This window comes from Corvus kubaryi, unplaced genomic scaffold, assembly GCF_017639235.1.
Source record: "Corvus kubaryi isolate FWS band 111438036 unplaced genomic scaffold, C.kubaryi_AGA036_p1.0 37357, whole genome shotgun sequence".
Lineage (NCBI taxonomy): Eukaryota > Metazoa > Chordata > Aves > Passeriformes > Corvidae > Corvus > Corvus kubaryi.
Window position 1 is genome coordinate 8729996 of NW_024581117.1, and position 14455 is coordinate 8744450.

Sequence of the window (14455 nt, forward strand, 5' to 3'; positions counted from 1 at the left end):
AGAATGCTTTATTCTTTTGGACCAGCATTGCAAAAAATCTGATGTACTTGGAAGCATTTCAGAAAAGTGTAAATTTTGAGTTCATTAACAAGTGAAGTAGGACATTTCTGGTGCATAAAAATATGTTCCTAAGGAGACAGCTATGAATTTGTTTGTGAAATTCCCTCCACCTCTTCTCTGATCTTGTTGGATAAAACGTACTTTTTTGTTTGCAAGTTTGCTTGTGTTCTCTAGAATTTTAGAGAATATGAATAAAAATTAAGGAATAAATTAATATATATTTTCTTTAAAAACTTATATTAATTGTTTACATTAATATCTGTATTTGGCAATTTTTCAGTAGGACTGGCAAAATTTAATGCTTTATTGCTTTCTATTCAGAGAGCATCATATTCTAAGATAAATTTGAGTCCATTTTTTGCCTAACAGTGTTTTCTGTAATTTTTTGTTTTGCTGAAGTCTTGACTAATTCCCATGTCCATACTGTCCAACGACAGCTTTAAGTTGAGCTCATTAAATCTCAGAAGTCTTCTCAAAAAGTCAGTTGGTGACAGGGTGTTGATTAAATTTGTTAAATGTAGAAGTAAATTGAGTCAGTTTTGGATTGTGCAACCTTCATCTGAGCTTAGACAGCTCATTTTCATTGCATTTCACTTTGTAAGAGAAGATTTTCTCTCTGTTTCCTGCTTTGCAATAGATGTGGTTACCAAATGTTCAGGAAGGTGTCTCAAGTAGTCAAAAGGTGAATGTGTCTCTCTCTATATATACACATATATATGTGTAAGAATATATTTTTTTCTTGTGCACAGCTGCACTTTTTTTTGATATAGCTTTTTTTTTTTGTCAATGTTTTCCCTGGCTTATAAGTGGAAGAGGGAAAAGAAACACTATATGCCATGGGAAATGGATATCACCTGCTTGTATTAGCAAATAGAAGGCAATTTTTATCACTGCGTTCTAAATAGCTCTTTTACTGCTTCTCAGTATTCTGTTCTGTCTAGTCCTGGGAACATGTGCCTTCATATGTAGTCACAGTCTTTGATAGTAGCATCTATTTCATTACCAAGAGTGCTCTGACATAATTTTTTTGTTACACAGAAAATCCAAATAACCTGCTGAATTGGTTTATGTTGCTAAATGATAGGTGGCGTGTGACCGTCACAGGCAAATTCTACAATCCTATAATTTGTGTAGATAAGAAGGCTTAGCACTCTTATTTTGACAAAATAGGCACAGGTAAGAATGAGCTTAATACTTCAGTGTGCTTGTATTTTTCTTTATCACATAAAATGTAGTAAAGGTTTCTATTTTTATTTCTGTGAATGAAATTTTTTATGAATTGTACCAGAGAAAAGATTACCACCTACCAAGTGACTGAAATCGCCTTGCTCTTAAGGTATAAAGTTTTCAGTGTTCACATTAATAGCCAAGGCTTGAACTTTACACATCTCATGAAACTTAAGCAATGAAAAAGCCTGACAAATTGAGTAACTGAAAGTTAGGGAGAGCTGGATCCTTATCTGAGGAAGTCATCACCAATTCCAGTGTAGCAGTTCCTTCGAAACTCCACATCTCTTTTTAAAAATACACAGCTCTCTCCGAAGTTTGAGGTGCAGAATAGAAGTTTGGGGGAATTGTCTTCCATTCTTACCTCTGCTGTGATCTTAAAATATTGGAATTTTTTCTTGATTTCCCTTGGTGACTATGGGACAATGCTCAGTAATGCTTATTTCACTTGTACTATCCAAAAGAACCAGAGGGTCACCAGACATCTGTAGTCTCCAATCTGATTATGTCAGTCTATATATATTTAGGGTGCATGTGAAAGAAGGAGGCTTCTATGAAATTCTTAGAATTTTTGAAAAAACATAAAAAACCTGATGGTAGTTAGGTATACAATTTTTATATTAGCATTTTCTTGTTAGGAGCACAGTGCAGGCAGTACAGTGCAAATTACACTCTCAGCTCTCTCTATCTGCAGAAAATATGTCTCTTGGTGCTCTCGTGTGCAGAACACTTCCAATCCAAACCTGCATAACATGAAAAAAACATATACTAGCGACCAGGACAAGGCTGCCAAAACTTGTGTTTTTCCAGGGCCTGGGCCTCCAAAAAGGATATGTGTTTTTAATTAGCTGTGTGATGGCAAGATTAAGAAGGCAGGCACTTCTTTTTACTTACTATAGTCCCACAGCTGTTTTGGGCAAAAGTATAAAACTAGGGGGTTTTTGGGGAGGAAAAAAAAGGAGGGTAATAATTAGAATTGAATTCCCTTAGTTACAGCTAGATGGTACACCAGAATACTCAAGGTACATTATTTGTGGGAATAAATTGATATAGATCCATTAAGTTAATTGAAGTTAAGGTAGTTTAAACTTGCTGAGAATGTAACTCCTATGGTGAAAAACATGAGGGAAGGCCAACACGATTTTGTGTGATTCATTTCACTGGGGAAGGAATGATACCTCAGGGCCTGCCTTTGATACGTGATGGGGCAAATTTGTGGCTATTTCCATGCCTATAAAATGCTCTAAGTTCCATTTAGGAGTGGACTAACATTATAAAATAGTCCTTTTACTGACTTCAGAGAAATCACCTTATTTTGCAACAGTTATATGTGATAGGTAAAGAACTTGGGGTCACTGAATGAAAAGCGATATGGAGAGGCAGATGATTTCACTTTAATGTAAATGTTGATGCCATATCAGTTGCTTGTTCTAACATGTCAGACTTTAGATACTTAATATCCTCTGTCATTAAACTATATGACAGGTCTAGCTCTATTTCTCCCAGATAACTTTGGGCGGGTCTTTGAAATACCCATTCAAATATCTGATTATTTTCTGACTACCCTGAAGTTCAGTTTCTACATCCTAGTGCTCTGCATGTACCCTTTTTCCTTTCTCCATGCTGGGAAACTGTTGTAAGTTATTTTCTTTGGCTGGGTCAGGAAGTATTTTTCCATTTGGCTACTCTTTATTCCTGCTTTTCATTTGCAGAGTAATTTCATAGTTAGACACTAGGCAGCTGGTCTTCTAATGTGTGGACTGGCTTAGCAAATAATTTTATTATGTCTACAGTGCACCAGGTTGCATTATAAAGTTTCAGACAAGGCTATCTCCTTCCTTTCTCATTCATAGCTTTTAGCTATGCCTATGCAATTAAATGGGATAGCTGACTCTCTGCACATCTTGATAGATACAAAGAGGAATAGCCTCTTTGGGTTCTAAGGGTGTTGTTTCAAGTTTAGTTTAAGCCAATCTAATTGCAGGCAGCTCCTGTTGACCCTCATTGTCCCAGCTTCTCTTCCTCCCCAGCAATATTTTCAGCTGAATCAGGTTCTTGGCATGGTTATGTGTGTGTGCCAGTGACAGCAAATGGGAAAAGTAGGACTGAACAGGAGGGAGGAGGAAATGACTGGCATAGTCATAACCCAGTTACACCAAGCCGGGGCCAGAATGGTGCCCTCAGCAGTGGACACTCACCGGGGGGATCAGTGGAATTTCTTGTCATTTGTGCAGGTGACCTTCAGAAGCACTTTCATCTCCCATCTTCTGGTAGCTCACTATACATTAGTGGCAGTGTTTGTTCTACTTGTTCAGATAGGGAATGTTGTAAGATTCTGTAAGATTTGAAAGGTCTGCTAAGGTAAAGGACACGAGTAGAGGTCTTTATGATTTCCATGTTTATGTTGAAGTTGGATTAAAGCGTTTAGTTTGAGATACAGCAGGTAATTTTTACCAAGTAGTGTAGCAAATGTATTTGTGGTACTACTTTTATTTTTGCAAATAGTATATATTTAGGCCACTAGGATACAAAGATGAGACGAAATAGTCATTATTATATTTCAGGGCAAACTTTGCCTTGAAAGGCTAGCTCCAGTATCTACTTATCTCAGTGGCAGAGCTATTTCAACAAGATAGTCATTTAGATTGAACAAATAAGCTTTAATGCTGTTAACCAGATCTCAAACTCTGAGACATGCAGATACATCCGTCACACATAAAGAAGCCAATTCCAATCTCCTCAGCTTCAAAAAAAACATTTTAGGCATATGTTCAGAGAAATCCTGCTCCTAGTCTTAGAGCCAATAGGAAACACTTGTCCATGATATTTTGATTTATTTTCCACTTTATGAATGCCTCCTGATGACCCACTTGAAAGGATCCTTGCTAAATATTTTTGGGCAATGGTGGAGACTAAACTGGAACCTGGATGTTCTTTCTACCTTTGTCTTCAGTGTGACTCCCATAACTGCATATATTTTTGAGCTATTAGCATAGGATTTGGGCAATAAGTATACAACTACTTTTAGAAGAATGACCATTTCTGGCATATGTAATCTCAGCAAATTAAAATTTCAACTAATAAGAACCAGGAAACAATTATAATAGCACTCTGTTTGCAAAGCTGAGACTCTCCATATCTAAGCGAAAAAATGTGACTTTGTGAGGCTGATAATAGTGGGAAAGTTTGGCTATAGTCTTAAGTCAGGAGATTTTGAGAAGCTGTTGCCATTTAGAAAAATATTCCTTTTCTGTTCTTTGCATGAAAGAGATGTAAGCAATAAGTATCTATAAAAGTGGATCTTTCTGTAGGTCTTTGCCAAGGTGGTTCACTTGCATTGCTGATGTACCTGTTCACTGGAGATCTGTGGATACCCTTTCTGCAACACCATTAGCAAAACATGCTTAACCCAATTAATTTAATCTATTTCCATCTGGAAAGTAAGTAGATAGTGTGTGCAGGGAATGAACTTCTATCAAGGCATAATTGAGAAATGCGTTAATTGTTCTTGCCTAGTCATTTCCTCTGTCTATAATTCTATCACAGATTTGAAGACTGGTTTTGCCTTTTCTGCTGATAGAGACAGAAGTTGTTCCTGTGGGTTTGAGAAGTGCTTTAGGATGCACAGTTGATGCATGTATGTTGGAGCATGTTGTGTTTGTCAGGACCTGTTTCACAGTCCTATTTGTCTGGTTGTACTTTGGAGAAGACCAGGTGCCCAGGCCGAGGTTACACAGCCAGCTCTGTTCGGTGTAGCTCTGCAGTATTGTTGCAAGAGACAGTCCCACACTCTCTCTCTGTCACTGCCAGCTGCTCACCCCCTTCCTCCTGTGTTCTCTGTAAGTGTCTGGGTGATTATGGCCGGAATGTAGAACAAGGGACTTCACCCAGCCTGAGAACCAATCCTTCTTACTCAGCCAGTTTTTGCTTGGATCAGGCTCCTGATCCAGCCACATTACGGTGGTGTGGTCATTAGTTTCAGCCCAAGGTAAGAGTAAAGAACTGGGAACAGATGGTAAGGCCACATTCTGCATGGCAGCTTATAATGGTGTTTGATTAAGATAACTTTATAATCAACTTCCTAATTATTACTTTTATGCTTTGCTTAAATACTAACCATGTTGAGTACTCTGTCATTTTGCTTCTATCTCACAAAAGCCTTTTATTATCATTGTGTTAATATGCATTTAATTAAAAGTAACAACAATGCAAGTGATTGTTATGAAAGTTCCCAATGAGAGTGGATATGCAATCTGTTTCACTGGAGTCATACGTTTCCTTCTCTTTTCTCTACATGCTCTTTTCTTGCACTAGTACGATTTGATTGCTTCTGGTGCTTAAATCCACATATTCAGATGGGTCTATTGCTTTCCCCAACCCCCCCCCCCCCTTTTTTTTATTCCATTGACATTGTTTATGTGTTTATTCAGTGGTTATATCTGAAGTTACTGAATTTTTCCTTTAGGAGTTCCAGTGCTCCATTGTGAACCCCAGAAAGGAAGTAGGGATGGGCTGCTGCTTCTCTTCGGAACATGCTGCTGGTTTTTAATACATTTTTCCCTGAGTGTCTTCCCTGTGATTCCATACAGAACTCTCCAGCATTCAGCTGAAAAACAACTTCATATTTCCTTGCATTTCTCTGCCAGTGCTGCCCTGGACTCTGACTAATGCTAACCAGTGTAATTTTCTGTGACTTTCCTCCTAAGCTTTCCATTTCCACTCAGGCCACAGAATGGTGTTCTCCAATCCACAGCAATTATGAGCATGATATATGAGACAGCTGGAAGAGGGTATTGAGGATAAAAAAATGAGATGGTAAACAACAATCACTGCTAAGCCAAATGCATAGCAGGTCTCAACTTAGGCTCTCTTCAAAACTGCCACTAAAATCATTGAGGATTCTGCTTCCACGTCCAATGCTTTGATCTTTATTCTTTATTTATTAAGTCTGTGTTTGAACTTGGCTCACTCTGCTAAGATGTTTGAAACACATAGTGCTGAGTTGTCTTTGCTCTTTTGCACGTGACAACCAAGGCCAGCCTGGGTTTTTTCCCAACAGATGGAAACAAAGTCCACGTTTATATAAAGATGTGTGGAGAACCATGTGAAGATTCTTGTGTGAGCACGTCCTAAAATAGCATCCACATTTGATAACTGGGGATATAAGATAGAATGGGTAGTGGATTTCTGCCCAGGCCCCAGGAAAACATGGTTTTGCACTTCTGAAAGAAGTGGGGTCAAGAGTCTTGGTAGTTGGAAATCTCATGATACTGTGTTTGCTGGATGCCAAAGTTATTTGTGAGCATCTCCTGCAGTTCCCCTTCAGTTCCAGCTGCTTTTAGCAAGGGATGCACAGATTCCAGAGGATTAATTACCAGCCTCAAATTGGCAGTACTCCTTCTTGCTTCCATTTGTGCTGAATTTCACAATTTTGATTATCTATTTAATAGAAATATGTAAGAGAGGTTTCTCAATTTCTTTTGTTGGTCTCTGACCTTTGGTATTGCTGTTACCTTTTCATGAGGAGTCCTCAGGTGGAAGGCAAAACAACAGAGGTAGATAGGCACATTTTCTGAAGGGATTGTGCATATATTTTATGTACCAAGCAGATGTGGTATAGAATGTGCTGATTTTATAGAAATACTGGAATTATAAGGTATAGACATTGAAAGAATAGTAGCAAATCATGGAGAAAACAAGTGATGCAAAGGCCGTTGTTTATTGAAAAAAATATAAATATAATTTGCATTATTATTTGGATATTTCTGTTGCTGTGGGAAATACAAAAAAGAAATTTGGGAAAAGTATATTAAACAGTAAAGTGGGTGGTTTTCTTTTTTTTTATTATTTCTCATGCAAGTATTTACATTTTGATCTTATTTTTGGTTTCTTTTACTATTTTTATTGTGTTAAAATGGATAGGGTTGCAGGCATTTGTTACTAATCCCTTAATTAAGCAACTGTGTACTCCATTTAGCTGCATATCTTCTTGATCCAGGAGTACAAATATGCCCCTGAAAAATAAGTTCTCTATATTTTTGGCTGTTGAAGTAAGTGCATGATTTTCAGAATTGTTAGGTATGCTCTGTTATTATCCTAAAAAAACCTTAGAAGAAAAACATACGATAAAAAGATACAAAGTCCTTATTGTTAAGAAATAAATCTTTGAAACAACCCAAATCCTAAAATATTTTTTAGAGTAATTTGTGGAAAGACTTGAAGCTGGTTGAAATATTCCAAATAAATGAGAGTGGTGTCACAAAATTAGAAAAAAACCCACATCTGTTTTGCAGTACATTTTGGGGTTTTGATTTTGCCATTTAAATTTCAAAAATAAATGGTATCTAGTATCAATGGCATTATTTTGTATAATGAATATGTACGTGAGGAAATTTATCTTTTTGTATTTCTATTCCCAGCTCCATTTAAAATAAGTAAGTTTAAAAAACTTTAGTCTTCTTAGATTTTCATGAAAATACAAGTTCTATTTCTTCAATGTTTTTAATTTGAATTTTATTACCCACCCTATGTCTGCAAGAAATATCTGCTACAGCAGTGCCTGCCAGTTTGGATTACCTTCTAAACTCTGCTGCAACAGGATCAAGTTTTTGGGAAACATTTAGGGAAATAATGAGTGGTTTCCATGGGCTCAAACTGTGACTCACTGGGATCATCACCTTAAATAGCTACTTTTTAAATGTCTTAGTGACATCGGTCACCTTCATGATTCAAAGGAGGTTTGAGGATGCTTGTAGTGAGGTCAAGTGATATAGGGCACCAAAAATATTGATACTTTAAGCTCTTCACCCCCTCCCCCTGTGTGCACACACACAAGTGAGCATTTCACCTCTAATACTGTAAATGTGTCTCCAGTCTCAGTGGAGGAAGATGTTACTTGAGAGCTGGTGATGGAGTGAACACAAATGAGCTGTTGAATGAGGCTCTGGAGTTGGAGGGTGCCTATTCCCAGTTTTCCAGGAGGCTGTTGATTTTGATTGCCTGCAGAAACAGGAAGATTGCACAACATTTAATCATCTTCTGAAAGTTGTTTTGCAAATGTTAAACCTGGGAACCAAAATTCTGCTGCCTCATTCGTCATGTAAAGAATTAAGTGTTAGTGAGCTGCAAAAAACATCTCCTACTGCTCAGAGACAGTATCAGAGTGTGGCAGCAATAAAATAGAATTCTGTGTTTAATAGTTTTGGAGAAACAAAGGGCCTACTGTTTTACAGTCCTAGTTTAGACCTACGTTTCATTCCACTTCTTAGCACTCTGCAAGTTAGAATAATGTTGTCAGTTCCACTGAAGCTGAAGGTAGCTTTTGTGGGTTTTACACAGAATAAATAGGGCACAGAAAGTCAGCATATGCAACTTTCTGCTCTTCATTTTATTCCATGAAGAAATTAGAGTTTCTGCAAAGCAATAACAAAATAAAATGAATGTTACAGCACCTTATTCAGTTACCTCAGGTTTTCTTCTGGGAAGAAAAAAAAAGAGCATACTTTTATGCCGAATATTAATTAGTTAACCCTTACTTTTTCTTGAATCATGTCCACTAATGTCTGCTTTAGACTTTGTTTTCTGATTTTTTAAATTTATTTCCAGGCTGAAAAGGTTATCCTGTTGCATTGTAAACAACCACTGAACCTTCTGAAGAGATTTCTCATCTGGGCTGTTTTGCTGGTGAGTTGCTTGAAGCCTGATGCTATAAAGATAATAGAATTAGCAGACCTAGCAGGCCTCATTATTTTTAATTACTATTGCTGCTGCTCACACACTACATGTAATTCAGTAAAGCTGGAGTGGAGTGAGGGGGAGACCCAACAACTCTGCATTTCAAAATTGGCCATCATAGAAGCAGCAGTTGTCAAATCTTCCTATGAATTATGTGTTTTTCAGATGTATCATTCTAATAATATTTTGAATAAATCTCAGAAATTCAATAAAGCAAAGGAGAAAAGGGAATGTGGCCCTTAAATAGGTCAAAATCTAAGTACCTTCAGCTCGCTTTTTGGTTCATTTATCAAAGCAAATCAATTGTTATTATTAGCCTATTATCATCATCCTTCCAGTGAGCTGGCTTCATTTTAATCAATATTTGTAATTAAATTACATCAAATGCAGTTTTAAATTGTAGCGACCTAGCTCCATGTAGGCTAAATTTATATGCACATCTTTATCCATTATTCTCATTCTCTATTAATAAGGTATTTCTTTACAAATAAGCAATAAGCAGCTGTGTTGAAACAGTTATACATCAGAGTTGATAGTGGACCACCTGCTATGTTGAAATGCTGTTTGTCTTTTATTTGTATGGACTATATGCTTTAAATAGCTCTGCAATTGCCATTGAATTTTCCAGTCACAATGCAGAGAGACTGAGGACCAGTGCTCTGGGCCATGGTTTTCACTGGCTCCTTTTGGCTTGTAAACAAAGTATTCATGGACATGGATACAAATAGTATAAATACCATTCCTTGGTAGTTTCTTTTCATCCTGTAAGTATCTGCTTTGCCCCTCCACGGTTTGTCTAGACAGTTACCCAGCTGTGTGCGTCTCAGTGTTCCGATTTCCCCCAATTTGGTATTGCTGCTTTGTGAATGCAGTGCTAAAAGCAAAAGTAGAGTTAGTCTTGCTTTTGTGTCTTGCAGTGTCCAGAGCAGGAATTTTACAGCTTTTGAGAGAGCAACAAAAGTGCACTTAATTTGTTGGGGTATGTTTTTTATTGTGGAAGGCTCTGCAGATTGTCCTCTTCTTCCCTCCCATTAATACAAATACAGTAACTGCACTATGGTTGAGAATAACTGTTTTGCTTCCCTGCGGGGATTTAGACACTAGTTAATCACGCAGTAGCAGTTTCCATAAGATGTACTTTCCAGGATGATAATGTGGTTCTAGTTCAAACATTCTTATCTTGGAAGTATTCAATATCTTTGTGTCCATGCTAGTTTATGGCAGCAAGGGAAGTCTTACCTTCATTATGATTTCATAAACACATGTGTATGTGGGTAGGTGTTAGCACACATATTTATGCATGTGAGTGTTTGTATATATAAATCAGAAGTCTTTCTTTGGTGGCCAATGAAGAGATTAGTGGGAGAAGTCTAATTCTGTTGCCTGTGTATGGAAGTCAATCATAACAGTGAGGTCAGCAAGGGCACACTCTGCACTACATCTTTCCAAATAATTCTGTTGTAGTTTAATTGATGTGACTCTAGGGCCATCTTTTGTATTTAAATATAATTCTAATCCTTAACTCTCTTATGTATTGTAGCTGGTCATCCAAACATTCCTCTTAGCAATAAATGTATAAACTCAGAACAATCTAAATTTCCTTGTCTCTGCTCTCCTGCTGACACTTGTGCATGCCATTTCTTAAATATGCAGTTTCTGCGTTTTTCACTGACAGGTTATTTTGTCAGTTTTGAGTTTCGTATTTCCTTGAGTGTATATTCTGAAGGCAGATGCAGTTTTCAGTAATACTCTATCATAAAGGAGCTTAAAAACGTGAAACCAAAGTGATCATTACCCTAATGGGAACTGAAGTGCAAGTAACTATATTACAATGTTACTATGCTTACCTCTATGCCAGTCATACGTGTTGTCAGTATGCATGTGGGGAGTGCAAAGAAGAAAGTAGTTTTAGAACTGTAACATGCAGAATCTCTGAATGTTTCAAGGCACATTCAATTCTTTCTTCACAAAGTTTCCCCATTCTCTTTCTTCTTAGGAGAATGTACAGTCTAACATACCCACAGCCTAAATTAGGCAGGTCTCAAGAAGGAAAATGTATGGAAAGATATTTGATGGCGCTTGTTTCTGTGCCTCCCACCACCTCCTTTTTTGGAATATTTTAAAGGATTTATACAGTTCTTAAGAATGCTTTCCTACATTGTATGAAACATTCCTTGCCATAATAACTTCTCCAGCAGCCACAGTCACTCTGCTGTCACAGGTGTTACAGGTGTTCGTTAAGGATTGAGTCCTGTGATGATTAGAATTTTAGGGTTGTATGTATTTTAGAGCATTTTCTTCATCCATAGACATGAAATATGGCACTTTCTCATGTGATTGTACTCTGTAATTTAGAAAATTACAGTTAGTTGTGTGTGAATTCATCTTAACACTCAATACTCTAAAACCAGAATAATCAAGAGTGCTTAGTGAAACACTTTCCCTGTGAAAGTTGATTCATGATTTTGTCTAAGCTGTTTAAACACCTATTTTGCATATTCCCAACATATTCCTTATACTGCCCTGTATATTTTAACTGAGCTGTTGCTGATTTATTGTATACACACCAAAACTGATCAAAAGACATCAAAATCCTTCCAAAATATTGGGGGCCAGGGGACTCTTTGAGGATGGAGAGAGTTTATTCCAAATGCTTAAAGATATAATGAATGCTGGCGTGCTCAAGCCTTTTAATTCTGATTTCAATAGTTACATACACGTGGACTCCTTCTGTCTCATTTCTCCCTTTACTCTGCTGATGGGATATGAGGTGACTTTTGTGATAGAGGAAACCTATGAGGCTTCTGATAAGTGTGAAACCAGGGTCTTCTCTGTAGCGATAGCCTAGGAGAGTAGCACTTCACTTGTAGGTCAAAAAACGTGTATTGCCACTGGAAGTTGGTAGTGTTTTCTACAATAGCTGATCCCTCTGACTTTTGGCTCTCCATCATGGCATTCCCTAGTACATATTGTCCAGGTAACTGAATCAAAAGGAGTCAATACGAAAACCAGTATTTGCTCACTGATATTTCTTTTTGTGAGAGGTTGTTTTTTATTTTAGCTGTGCAAGATAAATACTTGATTTAAAAAAAAAATCCTTTTTAATATGTGGATCTTAAAGCACATTCAGAAGAAGAGTTAGTATAACTTTTCCTGACTGATGTAGTTACAAAGAGGTCATGACACTGGCCAGCTGTGGCAATGTAGACAGCAATATAAGCACCTTTGGAGTATAGGTTTGGCATAGGACAATAGACATTTGGTGAATCAATCTTTGTCCAGTTAACCATGTGCTAAAACTGGTGGCCTGTTGATGTACTTGTCAAAGTATTCAAGACTAAACACGTCATTAGCTGTCTTGCACTTCAAAGTGCAGGGACATGCTCCTGTGAGCACAACTGAAATCTGTATTTGTAAGGAAGGCTGGTGATATGGAATATGGACTGGAGTTCATTTAGGTGGTGAAGGGAGGAATAGGGAGAGTAATTAAAATTTTAGTACTTCATCTGATGCCTCCTTCTGGGAAAATAGCCACAACAGCATTCCCATTCATGTCATGGCTGAATAAAATCATAGCAAAGTGAAGTTTTATAAAATTTAATTCTGTATTGTAAACAGAAAAAAATACTGGAAAAAGAGTAGAGACGAAAATGTATCTTAATCAGAGAAAGGATGTTCAGTGCATGACTATTTTCTCATACCTTTGCTTCTGCATTTTTTTCCTTCCCAGCCTTCAGATGCTGAGGTGATTTTAAGTGCATCTTTATTTCACAAGAAATTTAAGTACAGATTTGCATGTTCATTTGTGGCTCGGGTTAATTAGAGGTCAATATTTTTGGAGGGATTAAGGGGTATGTGCAGTTTCTGTGGGATGAACCTCAAAAAGATATCAGTGATTTATCTATCCATATGCATGTGTGTGTGCATATAAGGTATGGTACTTAAACATCTATTACAGAAAACAGCGCCCTGGGGACTTGGGTAATAGATCATTTTAATGTATGAATAGGTTACATCCCTAACTACTAGTTGGGAAGGGTTACTTCTTATGGGAAGGGGGCTAAAGTAAATGGCCAAGAAAATTTATAGTGTTGCAATTCAACAAAAATATTGATTAGAAGATGAGGAACTCCATTTTTATAAACTTAATCAACAGTGATTGTTTGATTTCAGCTAGTAGTCTGTCAGGGAGAAATAAGAGCTTTGAACCTGGAGTGGTGCAGGGGGGAAAGGAGCTGGCAATATTCTAAGGGAAAAAAAAAAATGTACCAAAAAACCTAAATCCAAAAGCACAAATGTAACTTTCCAGAAGATTCAAAGGCTAAATATTTAAAAGGAGATAGAAACTGCCTAGGTTTTGGTTTTTTTGCACTGCCATATAGTTGCCTGACTGGAAATTATATTTCAACGAGCAACTGCTCTATTTATTGGCTTATATTTTATTTTGCTAATATTCTGCTAGTGTCCTGTATTTCCATAGTGATCATGTAATAATCCATTCCACAAAACTGTAGGTTGCCAAGATCCATTTAAAGCCGCGAGTGCTGTGGCCAAAGGTCAGTGCTGGGGGAGTTCTGCTCCTCAGTGTGCAGGTGCCACTTGCGTCACAGCCATTAAGCATGAACCCAAAATCAATTTCACTGCATCTTTGCAAGCTGGCAAACGTAGGAGTCACCTCAGCAGGAAAAAAAAAAGAGACACAACTGGTACACGTGGTATGCTTTTATAAAGAGCTGCACAGGATCTGAAAGAAGTTTTGAAGCTCTTGTAACTCTGGTTGTATCTCCAAAACCAGCTGTTGTATTGTCTCTGCTGCCACCGTTCAGGTCTTCTCTGCTGCATTTGTATACTGCATTTCAAGTGACTTGCCAACAAAAACAGTCTGATAAATTTGCTTAATGAAGCGAGGTTTACAGTGGTATCAGAAAGCGTCTCAGAGTGTGGGCTTCTGATTCTGGATTTAAAATGACAATGTGTGGCTCCTCCTCACTACGTGATCCACCATGACTGTATGCTTTCATTGTCGTGCTAGAGATTCTGCTCTACCTCCTTGTTTGAAAAATTGACTTTCTTTCCCTCACTGGTGTCACAGAGAAGATGAACTTTTAAAAAGCTTTTCCTTCTGAACTTGAGATGATACATCAGGAGGATAGCAATGCCTTTCAGGTAATTTAGTGAAAGGGCACCCAATTAATCAATGTATCAATTTAAAAAAATCAGTTGAATACCAATCATTTGCCATAGCAGTCTTGGTTACCTTAAAGCCTAAGTAGTGGTGAATTTAAAAAAATGGAAATAAAAATCCTAAACCTGTTTGGCCCTTGGGTACAGTTTAAGTTACTGTTTCATGATTAAGTTGTGTTCGGTTCTTTATATGAATTAGTTGCTATTTTTTCTTCAGAAAATTGTATTCTTATTGCTTCCATTCATCAGT

At 37.3% G+C, this 14455-nt stretch overlaps 1 long non-coding RNA gene across 1 annotated transcript in view; it reads left to right on the forward strand.

Annotated features, from left to right (window-relative positions):
* The window catches only part of LOC121667267, a 64724-nt gene that overhangs the window by 12958 nt on the left and 37311 nt on the right, over nt 1-14455 (forward strand). Inside the window, exon 3 of the long non-coding RNA XR_006016998.1 lies at nt 8893-8970. This is a non-coding gene — a long non-coding RNA (uncharacterized LOC121667267). The remainder of the gene's footprint in view (nt 1-8892; nt 8971-14455) is intronic.